This window comes from Sturnira hondurensis, unplaced genomic scaffold (assembly GCF_014824575.4).
Source record: "Sturnira hondurensis isolate 20B ecotype Veracruz unplaced genomic scaffold, ASM1482457v3 Scaffold0022215, whole genome shotgun sequence".
Classification (NCBI taxonomy): domain Eukaryota; kingdom Metazoa; phylum Chordata; class Mammalia; order Chiroptera; family Phyllostomidae; genus Sturnira; species Sturnira hondurensis.
Genome location: NW_028094846.1, coordinates 5,425,306 through 5,437,874, shown reverse-complemented (window position 1 = coordinate 5,437,874; position 12,569 = coordinate 5,425,306).

The following is a 12,569-nucleotide window of genomic DNA, read 5'->3' as shown; positions in this document are numbered from 1 at the left end:
GTCATCCCTTCAGAGGGACAATGGACTCTTCTCTGGACACAACAGAGTTCTGTGGAAACAGAACTGAATCGAGAAGTCAGGGGATCGGAATTCTAACTTGACTCAGTCACTAACTAGCCAAATGACTTTGGGCAAATGATTTCCCATTTCTGACCCATGTTTTCCACCCTGGTTAAGCGGCCACTTTGGAATCTTAATGCTCACAGGCAACTGTGAAAGCAAGAGCTGAGTGTCTGTGTACTGGTTGCTATGAGTCCACATATGTAACTTCTTTTACTATGTATTTTTCCCCCTTGGACAAGCTAGCAGTCTTCCCTCAGCCTTCTTGGCCAGTCCCTCAAGACCACTTATCAATTGTTACTTAGCGACTTCCTCCTTAGGGAATGACATAAGGGATCCAATCTTGATCTAAGTCATAATTTGTTCTTGAACATACTGGGCAGGTCCCCTATTTTAAGCCCTGGTTTTGTATTTAGTACTTTCTTGACTCTCAGAGAGTATTAATATTGATATTAATAATATAGCTAATAATAATATTCATATTTACATGGAAACAAATAAAAGATCTCAGAATTCACTATTGGTGAGAGCATTGGAGTTTTTATTTATCTTTCTCTCCTTTTCCTTGTCATGCTTGGCTGACTCCCTGATGGGAGAAGCCTGGGGCACATGTTCTGGTTTCCACTCTGCCTCTTCTTTCAGCTGCCAGAACTGTGTCCAGTGAGTGGTTAAGCTGTTAAACTCCATCTTTGCTTTGGAAGAGACATTCACGTGCCGGAAGTCCCCAGGGCCCCTCTTCGTGGTTCAAGAGACGGATCCAAATGGAATCCTACATCATTCCGTTCTTTCCCTCAGGACTTCTTGCCTGATTTTTTTACCCTGGATGATTTCTGTAGGTATTGTCTCCCCTCTCCTCAGCAGAAATTACATCTGTAGTCTCAATAAGAGGTCGCAGTTTCTCTGATGGATTTGTGTGCCGTCGGCCACCGTGACTCCCGTACCACCCAAGATGGTGTTGACACCTCTCCCCTCCAGGAGATGCTCCTATCCCTGCTTCTTTGACCTCAGCCCTTTCTGGTCCTCTTTTCCCCGCCTTTGCCAGTCCCTTTAACCCCTCCCCTTTCTCTGCCCCCACCTCACCTTTTTAAAAAGATTTTATTTATTTATTTTTAGAGAGAGGGGAAAGGAGAGAGGGAGAGAAATGTCAATGTGTGGTTGCCCCTTGAGCACACCCCACTGGCAACCCGGCCTGCAACTCAGGCATGTGCCCTAACTGGGAATCAAATAGGCGCCCCTTGGATCCTCAGCCCATGCTCAATCCACTGAGCTACACCAGCCAGGGTGCCCCCCACCCCACCTTTAACACTGCGTTCTTCAAGGTTCCACCCTCGGCCCTTTCCTTCTCTACAGTCTAGCGGCCAGCAAGCCACAATACAACCTGCACATGCATTCAGTTTGTTTGTTCAGTTGAATAGAGTTGCCAGCATTTAAATGCTGGGAAATATCTGGTTTCTTTTGACAAAACAAAATAGGAGATTCAGAAATTCTGGGCTGGATTTTGGAATGGCAGCAATCAACTCAAGCAGAGTAGCAGCCACCCACTTTGGAGAGACTGTGCGCTCTCCCGTTCCCCAGAGGTACCCCATTCATATGGTGCGCTTAGACTGGCTCATCTCACTCATTTGCTACATTTGAGTTCTGGACATTTGAGTTGTGACCTTTGCTCCACACACTTGCCCATTTCATGGACTTTTTTATACCTTCGACCACTGCTCATATATCAATGATAACTCAAACCATTCTCTAGGACAGATGTCCTCCACTCTGGGGTCACACTTACTGCAATCATCTGAATTATTAGCAATAAAATGCCACTTACTGAGTGCTCATGACATGCCAGGCATCATAGGAGTCACTTTATATGCATTGTTTAATAGTATCTGCCTAAAAACTCTTTCAGGTGGGTATTATTCTTCCTATATTTTGCATGAGAACGAACACCTGAAAGTCTTAGAGGGAAAGTAATTTGCCCCAAGGCCTGCAACTAACAAGTGGTGGAGCCCAGGTTCAAGGCCAAGGGTAGTTGACACCAAAGACCACGCTCTTACCCATGGGTAGCCTGTCTCTGGGAAGCTCCAGGTGGAGCTCCAGGTGGAAGCTCCAGGTGGAGCTCCAGGTGGAAGCTCCTGGTCCAGTGGTCCAGGTGGAGCTCCAGGTGGAAGCTCCAGGGGGCACTCAGCACAGGATGCTTTCACAGACGGTCCTCTTCTCACTGAGCCCATCTGTCCCCCTGGTGCATGATGTTGGTTAGAGGCATCACAATCGTGCCAGATGCCAGAAGTCTTGGTGTCACCCTACTTTCTCTGTCTCTGTCCCCACCTACATGCTTGTGGACTCTGCCTTCTTCTCGCTAAGTCTTTGCGTTTCAGACTTTGCAGTAACCTCCCACCAAGCCTACATACCTTAGTGAGTCCTGGTTAGATTTAGAAGATGATAGACCCTAGGTCAAGGAATGAGTGAAAGGGACAACCAAAATGGAGCAGGGTGCCACTGTAGAAAGACCATGGTGTGTGGAGTCTAGTTTTAAATCCTGACTCTGTCGTTCGTGAGCTGGGTAACCCTGGCAAGTTTTTCTTTTCCCTTTTTTAAAAGCCACTCTAAATCTCACCTTCCTTATCTGTAAAGTGGGGGCATCAATATATACCTTCTGGGTTATTGTGAACATTAAGAGTACCTAGTATATTGCCTGAAACATAGTTGGTCTTCATACTTAATACTTATTAATTTACAAAAGTCACTCCACAAAGCAGAAGGAAAGTGCCAAATGAATAACAGAATTATGGGGATTTGGGGATGCAGAGAACAATGAAGCCTGGTGGATGAGCTTGGCAGGGCTCACACTGCAGAAGGAGAGGGAAGGAGAACACAGCAGAGGAAGAACTGTGTACATAAAGACCGATGAGTAGGAATCTTCAAGGTTTCTTCTGCAGATGAAGAGCTATCACTTGGTAATGGCACTCACTCTCTTCCCATGACCTGAGCATGTTTTATTTCTTAAGACAGGAATTTGTGTATGGTCATGGTTGGACAATGGGCAGTTTGAGGGTGAAATATTGGAGGCATTAGAGACACGGTTAAGAATTTTGGGATCATGTCCTGCAAAAGAAGACGCTAAAGGATTTTTGAATGGAAATGTATCATGATTTGAGGAAAGAGCTGAAGTTCCATATCCCTTTTCATTTTTACCCAATTCATATTTATACTTTTTGCCAATTGAATCAAAGCTTAGAAGGACTTTTATTAGAAGAAAATAAGAAGGACTTCCGGCCAAGATGGAGGTGTAGGCAGACATACTGTGCTTCATTGCACAACCAAAAGAAGGGCAACAACAAATTTAAAAACAAAAAACAACCAGAACTGACTGGAAATCGAACTGTATGGAAGTCCAACAACCAAGGTGTTAAAGAAGAAACATTCATTCGGTAGGAGGTGCAGAGATGGGCAGCCGGGCAGAGAGGACTTGCAGCAAGGTGGTGCCTGGAGAACCAGGGGAGGTGAGGAGGCAGCTGGCAGAGCAGGCGGTCCCACATTCACATGCAGATAAACCAGGAGGAACACCTGGGGAGTGAGACAGACCATGCAACCCAGGGGAAAGCATGGGGAAATAAAGCCTCAAACCTCTGACTGGAAACACCTGTGGGGATTGAGGCAGCAGCAGGAGAAACTCCCAGCCTCATAGGAGAGTTTGTTGGAGAGACCTGCAGGGTTCTAGAATGTACACAAGCCCACCCACCCAAGAATCAGCACCAGAAGGGCCCAGTTTGCTTGTGGGTAGTGGAGAAAGTGACTGAAAACCGGCAGAGAGCAAAGTGAGCAGCGCTGATCCCTCCTGGACCCCACTTATAGCACCATGATACAGCGACGTGTGTTGCCCCACCCTGGTGAACACGTAAGGCTTCGCCCCTCACTATGTAACAGGCGTGCCAAGATAAAAAAAATAGCCCAAATGAAAGAACAGATCAAAGTCCCAGAAATAAATGCAACTAAGTGAAGAAGAGATAACCAACCTATCAGATGCATAGTTCAAAACACTGGTAATCGGGATGCTCACAGAATTGGTTGAATATGGTTGCAAATTAGAGGAAGAAATGAAGGCTATGAAATGTACAGGGAACAAACAGTGACAGGAAGGAAACTGAGACTCAAATGAATGGTTTGGAGCAGAAGGAAGAAATAAACAGTCAACCAGAACAGAATGAAGAGAAAAGAATTCAAAAAAATGAGGAGAGGCTTAGGAACCTTCAGAACATCTTTAGATGTTCCAACATCCAAATCATAGAGGAGCCAGAAGGAGAAGAGGAAGAGCAAGACATTGAAAACTTATTTGAAAATAAGTTCTCCATAATGAAGGAGAACTTTCCCAATCTGGCAAGGGAAATAGACTTCCAGGAAGTCCAGGAAGCTCAGAAAGTCCCAAAGAAGTTGGACCCAAGGAGGAACGCACCAAGGTACATCATAATTACATCAGCCAAGATTAAAGATAAGGAGAGAATCATAAAAACAGCAAGAGAAAAGGAGACAGTTACTTACAAAGGAGTGCCCATAAGACTGTCAGTTGATTTATCAAAAGAAACCTTGCAACCAAGAAGGGGCTGGAAAGAAGTATTCCCAGTCATGAAAGGCAAGGACCTACGTCCAAGATTACTCTATCCAGCAAAGCTATCATTTAGAATGGAAGGGCAGATAAAGTGCTTCCCAGATAGGGTAAAGTTAAAGGAGTTCATCATCTTATTATATAAAATGTTAAAGGGACTTATCTAAGAGAAAGAAGATAAAAATATGAACAGTAAAATGACAACAAATTCACAGCTATTAACAACTGAACCTAAAAAAATAAAAACACAAACAAACTAAGCAAACAACTAGAAGAGGAACAGAATCACAGAAATGGAGATCACATGGAGGGTTATCAGTGGGGGAGCAGGAGAGGGGGAGAAGGGGAAAAGGTACAGAGAATAAGTAGCATAAATGGTAGAAAATAGACAGGGGGAGGTTCACAATAGTATAGGAAATATAGAAGCCAAAGAACTTATATGTATGACCCATGGACATGAACTAAAGGGGGGGGGAATGGGTGTGGGAGGGGGTGTTCAGGGCAGAGGGGAATAAAGGGGTGAAAATGGGACAACTGTAATAGCATAATCAATAAAATATATTAAAAAGAAAATAAGCTAAAGGAATATCATAAGAGTTTTTGATGCTTTTGGGAAAAGATACATAGAGCTTCTTATTATTAAATTTAGGGTAAATGTTTAATAAAGACCCTACTGGGTGGTTTTTAAAATAGTAATATATATTTTTTAAAGACTGAAAAAGATGGGGCGACTGTAACTGAACAACAGTAATAAAAAAAGTTACAACCTAAAAAAAGTTACAACCAAAAAAAAGATTGTATCTAATTATTTTTAGAGTGAGGGGAAGGGAGGGAGAGAGGGAGAGAAACATCAATGTGTGAGAGATATATTGATTGGTTGCCTCTTGCACACCCCCAACTGGGGACCTGGCTGGCAACCTAAGCGTGTGCCCTGACTGGGAATCGACCCAGAGACCTTTCAGTCGCAGGCTGGTACTCTGTCCACTGAGCCACACCAGCCAGGACTAAAATAGCAATATTTTAAAATGTCAACTTGAGATGTTATGAGGACTAAAAATTAATCCCTGAAAATTTCAATTACTCTGCACATTTATTAATTTCTTTACGGTTTGAGTTGATCCTGTTTCTAAAACTAAGTTTTCGGCAGTGCTTCAGAATTGCCTATCTATCTGTCCATCACTCAGCTACCTCCCCTACTATTATTTTCTTTTCCCTGCAGTAGTATTCATCACACAGTATGTGTTGGGGCCTGGAACCATCCACAATAATATCCCTGGTGACAAGCCACACTGGTGATTATAGTCAGTCATTCACTCCATGACCCATGGGATTGAGCCATGGAAGGACATTGTTACACTTGAAACATAAATATTACTTAGGAGAACTGACGCTTTACCCCCACCATTCCCTGCCTGCCCCCCTGTCACCTCCCAGCAGAAAGGTGGTCAGAGGGTTCATTCTAATCTCAAGGACATGGGATGCACGGGTCTTTAGCATTGACTGATGCCTGGGGGACAACTTGGGTGGCATTCAATACAGAAGCCTTAGAAGAGGTTGTGGAATGCCTAGGGTGTTCTACCATTCTACACCTCCCCGCCCCCGCTTGGGAATCCAGGGCCACTGTGCCTGCGGTGTGATTGAACACAGCCTTGACCAGCATTTTGGTTAATGGAACTACTTGGGAGGGAACAGAGGGATGCCAAGAGCTGAAACACAGATTTAGCGTTTGGGTTTCCTTGGAGTCTTGCCAATGCTGAGCAAGTACTTTTACTTTCATATATATATTCTCTTTATTGCCGATGGATAGAAAAGGCCTTTCATTTTCCTCCTGATTTATGCACTTTTGACCTTCTTTGGTTTTTGAGGTTTGAGGTTAAAAGGAGACCAATAACAAAATAAAAGTGATTAACAGGAAGGCTTGATATTGTAGAAATATAAGCAGGAAGTAATCTCTAAATGTTCCTTCAGTACAGATCCCTATTTTTATTTAGGATGCTGGATCTTTTAGGATAGAACAATCTATGTCCTCCCCTTATCTATTTCAAGAGAGAACATTCTATAATTCTTTGACCATTTCTTAAGGCAACTTGAACCTTTCAATTTATGAAAATCTCACTCATGATTGTAAATCAAGCAATAGTCAGGCAGTTGACATAAATTTGGGCTCCTCTTACTATATTCCAGGCATTGTGCTAGGCACTTAGTGATAGCTTTTTTTACTCAGGAGAAATGGAAATGAGCTGTTATTGTTGATCTTGAACTCAAAGCCCCAGATACTTGCCACTATTATGTTTATTGTCCACGCTACCTGTGAGACACACATATTACCCACATGCACTCCAAAAACATATCTGGTCAGTAGCAGGCATCGATAAATTATACATTATTTCTATATTTTTCATCAATACAATTTTTATCCCCTTAATCATGTCCACATTACTTTAAACTCTTAAAAAGTGATACAAACACAGCTCTTTTAGGGGAGTAGTAAAAAATTATCATTCAATTTACAGTTAAATCTCATTTTTGTTACAGGTCTGATACACAGCATCTTTTAGAAAAAGCCCTCATTTGAAAGTCCAAAATAATTTTGCCTATGAATTTTAATTCTTAGAGTATTGCAGTCATAAGATAAAGAGACTGGCGACAGAGTTGGCAGACTTCCTATCTAGTATTTCTTATATAACCAATGTTATTTTATCCATTCATCCACACCTACTGTGTGTTACGGTGTACCTCCTGTGCTAGGTACTAAAAATATAAAGATAAATAATATGGCAAGTAACTTCTTTCCACTAAGCCAGACAAAAATGGAAAATATATTTAAAATACTCAAGAAAAAGAAAATACGAGCTGAGCCTTTATATCTAGCCGAAGTGATATTCAAGCATGATAGACACAGACAAATAGTTTTTGACTTTCAAGACCTGAGGAAATACTGGTTCTGTGAGTTTTTCCCGGGGAATCTATTAGAAAATGAGACAACTAAAATAAATAGACAACTTAAAAACTTGTGATCATGATGAAACACCTAGTTTTACAAAATAAGGCTTCGAATGAAGAGATTATAATATACAATGGCTGCATCTCTGAGAACATAGGAATGTTATAATTTTACATGAGTTGGGGACCAAGGGGAGGGCATGTTCAAAATGTTTTTAAATTAAAAATGTTTCACTTACAGTTAGTATTCAATATTATATGTTTCAGATGCATAGCATAGTGTAGTTAGACATTTATATAATTTATGAAGTGATTCCCTGATAAACCCAGTACACTGTGCTTCCTACCCGAATCAATGGTAGTTGCATCAGTCTTGCTATTCTGTTGTGTGGAATCAGTTAAGTGTGTGATAATCATTCAAGGCTCAGCTTGAGGAAAATTCCTCTGCAGCGTCTTCTTTAATTCCACTAGGAAGGAGAAATCGGTTCCTTCTTTGGCTTCCTATTATACATTATATAATTCTTTCATGGCACAATTTTTTTTTTATATTTTTTATTATAGTGGTCAGTGAAAGTTTTTTTTTTTTTCTTAAGCACCATAACAATGAGTTTCTGCACTTGGTATAGTGCTAAGCATATCAAGTTGACCAGGGCAGTTTTTTTATTATGAATAAATAGATTACTTATTTAGAAGAAATTTAACAGGTACNTCTCTCCCTTCCTCCCTCCCTCCCTCCCTCCCTCCCTCCCTCCCTCCCTCCCTTCCTTCCTTCCTTCCTTCCTTCCTTCCTTCCTTCCTTCCTTCCTTCCTTCCTTCCTTCCTTCTTTTTTGGTCCAGATTGGTAGCATGGAAATAGATCCCCAAATGACCCACAATTTTACTGTCTTCTGAAGGCAGTTATCGCCTATGGGTATAATTTGTGAGACAAGCCTCATAAACCGTAATTAGCTACCCACAAAAAGAGCAATTACACCATTACTAATTACTTGCCCACAACTTCCTTGCCACAAAACAAGTTACCGTATTTTTAGGACTATAAGACACACTGGACCATAAGATGCACCTAGGTTTTAGAGGAGGAAAATAGGGAAAAAAAAATTGATGCAAAAAATGTGGTAAAATATTTACTAACCTGTGACCCCACTCTACCCCACCCCCACTGCCCCATGCCCCAGTGGCCGGGTCAGCAACATTCGGATTATAAGATGCACCCCCCTTTTCCTCCCAAATTTGGGGAGGGGGAGTGCATCTTATAGTCTGAAAAATAAGGTACGTTGTGCAGGATGTAAGGAAGCTGTAGGGTTCATCCTGAGTCTGTAGCCTAGCTCTGTGCTTTCAAGCAGGAGACATTTGTGAGAGGAGGCTTTAGCCAGCTGGTCTCAGACCAGGAAAAAAAGAAAAAAGCAAAAGCAAAAGCACAGCTGTTCTTGCTTGGCAGACCGCCCTGTTAAATGTCAGTTGAAAACATAACTTATATTCCATCCAACAGTAGTCTTTCTGTTAAAAAGAATAACATCTAGGTGGGAGGACTAGACAAAAAGTAGCACACCAAGCTATGTCTAGACATGCAGAAAGTTGGGTCTACATCCACATTTCACAAGAAGGTCTGGCCTGAACTAATTGTTTTCCCATAAACTACACTAATTCATGCTCTTCATTAGACTTTTGCCAGAAATTCTCAAGCGACGAAGAGGCAGCACAGAGAGCCTGGTGATTTCCTAGTTACACCTTCCTCCTCCGCAGGGTTGAGATGGCCCTCAGGAACCTCAGGAAAAGCGCAGGGGGCTGCCAGGCAGGGGAGAAGCCCAAATAAACCGGCCATGTGCAGGACAAGAAACCAAGGAAGGGACAATTTAAGTATCTTTCAAGAACACGGCTTTACACTACAGCTTGATGAAATTTGAGGGTTTACTCACTACTACTCAAAGGGATAAGAGATTCCACACCACCATCCCAAAGAGATTTTTCAGATGACTTATTGGAGGTTTTACAAACACCAGGGTATCTAGATGCCATGCAGCAGTGATCAAAGAAAGAATTGAAAATTTGACCACCAACCTGTCTGGTATAATTCACTGCATATGCTCTATTTGCAGGTCCATCACTAGGATGTCTTTTGAAACCTAGCCAGTCTGCTGTACTAGAATGAGTGATGTCCTTTAGGTTCCAGGATCAAGTCTGCCGCACCCCTCACAACCGTAGGTCTCAGATCTGTAATGTTTCATCCCAGTTCTTAGTGTCAAGAAGTTCTAAACGTGTGGAATGGGTAGATCCGTCAGTACAATCTCTAAAACTCCTCCTGTATCCTCTGTGTTTAAGGGGGAAAGGTACACTAGGACCACCACCACCAGCATCACCAGGATTCTATAGGGAATGGACTAGAATCATGGCTAGGAACAGACTGGAGACCAATGACCTATTGGAATCTTGGTTTCACCACTTGAGAGACTAATCCACTCCATGCCTTAGTCTGTTCATCTGTAAAATGGGCATGAGACCCAATGAGGCTTCAATGGCCTCACATTACTGCCATCCGCCATCTTTCCCTATCTAAGTGTGGGTAAAGAGAATGTCATAGGAACCTGAAAAGCCTGGGTCTTTTGACTATAAGTGGGTGATGGCTTTAAAATATGAGGAAGTATCACTTACCTTCTGATTCTTAAGCTGAACAGTGGGTAATGAGTGTTAGTTTGATTAATAGGTTCCATAACGTACATCTACATGTGTATTATTTTGCATGCATCAAATATTTGATCAAAACAGTAGGCTTTGTGAAGTCCTATTTCTAAATCAGTATGAAATTGTATCAATTACAAAATAGGAATGTATTTTTGCATTTAAACGTGTCCTAGACGCAGCACTGCGACTGCCCCACTTACACTGTGACATCTGAAGAGCGGAGATGGTGTGATATTGGCTGGCTTCCCTGGAAGAATGGGGCTCCCTAAGGATGAGCCACATCAGATTTGTCTTTGGTCCAACAGGATCCTTATCTTTACTCCTTTACATTCCCAGTCTTACCTTTTACCAACCTCCCCCCATCCCCGACCTCCCCCCACTCTCCCCGGCTCCACCACCTATTACCTGGTTGCAGTCAACATCCTCCTAACAGGTCCCCTTGCCATCAATCAGGTCTCCTTCAATCCTGTCTCTACACAGCATCCAAGAGGGACTTTTGAAAACACAAATTTGATCGCGTCACTTCTTGGCCTGAAACTCTGGGATGACTCCTCATTGCCCTGAGGACAGAGTGAACGTGGTGTGGCATAGAAAAAACTGCTAGTTGTCTTTAACCTCTTTTTCTCCTTTTTTCTTCCTAACTGAACCCTGGTTTTGTGAGGGAGAGCAGTTATGCTCAGCTAAGAAACTGCATTTCCCAGCACCCCTTGTAGCTAGGAGTAGTTGTATGTCTAAGTTCTGGCCAATAAAATACGAGCCAAAGTTTCCATGGTGGCCTCGAGAAAGGTTCCGTAAGAAAGGAACCAGCTGAGGAGGATTAGATCTTGCTCTTTTTTCCCTCCTACCATCTCCTTGATCGGGAAAAACGGTAGCTCATGCTGAAGTGGCCACCTTGAGACCTTAAAATGGTTTTCTGGAGAGAAGTCCTGCACTAAAGATGGAGGACTGGGGAGCAAGAATGGACTGGGATCTGTGGGACATCCTCCAGCAGGGCGATAGTTTGGACTGCCTCCTCCTGGATTTGTTTCACATGAGAGAGAAGTAACCCCTCTGTCTTAGTTAAACCATTGTGGGGTGACTTCCATGTCTCACAGCCACACACAATGTCTAAATGATCTCCGTGCCCAGTGTCTGCCTGCCTGTCTGTCTAGCCTCATCTCCCGCCACGCCCACCCACTTTGGTCCTCAACCCTGAAAGATCCACATCCTATGCAGAATATGTTGCTTTTGGGTCCCTACACTTGTTGCTCTGTTATCTCTGCCTGAAACATTTTTTCTTTTTCTTTGATTCCTTGAAAAGAAAGTGTCCCTTCTTCTTTCTAGTCTTAATTGTCAATTCTCCCAGGAAGGCTTCCATTTTATTCCAAGTATGGATAATTCTCCTTCCTCTGTATTCTCATGAAATCTGCTTTCTGTCTTGTGTGGTATCAATTGTAATTGATGGATTGCTTGCCTGTTTCCTTCCCTGGGTTAATGTTCAGTGGCAGCAAGAGCTCAGACACGTCTACAGTTTTATCTCTAACATCTAACAGAAATCCTGGTACCTGAGAGCCAGGATTAGCGTCTGTATATGTGTGGTGATGAATGAATGAATGAGTGAATGAGGGAATAAAGTCAGACCAAGGTGAAGATTGTGAATTTATCCAAAGGAGCTGCTTCAGACGAGGCCATTTTGCCTGTAGGAAGGGTCAGAATGCAGCTTCTGTGAAAGAGTTGGGTGGTCCTTTTGGTTCTCCTGACACCACGCTCTCGTTTCACAAAAGCCAGAGAAGGCGGCCCATTTCCACCTTCATTTATGATTTGTCTTTATCCATAGGTGCTCCTCACTCTTTCTCGTCTTCTTCCCTTCCCGCATACCACGGCTTAGAAGAAAATTCAAGTGAGGATTAGTATTTCTTCGGAAAAAAATCATCTCTGATTTAAACCACACACAAGCCAAAGGGTACATGAAGCATTTTTGTGGTTGAGTAAAGGGTTTGGAGACTGTGGCTATGCGTCAGATGTTGCACTGATTCCATCAACTCCTAGCAGAAAGTTTGACTTTGTTTTCCCAGTTTTTATTGTTACTCACACTTTTATGGCTTTTCTTCCCATTATGATAAAAATAATAACTTGCTAAAAGTTCATTCGTCTTGGGGTCTGTGTCTATGGAGAGACTAAAAGCTAGCTGGACCCATCTGTTGGCCAGGAGTGAATGCTGCTGCCTGTGGCTTACTAGTACGACTCTGTGAGTCAAAGGTAACTAAAATGAAATTGTTCCTTAGAAGAGAGGGACTGCCTGGGATTGGGAAGA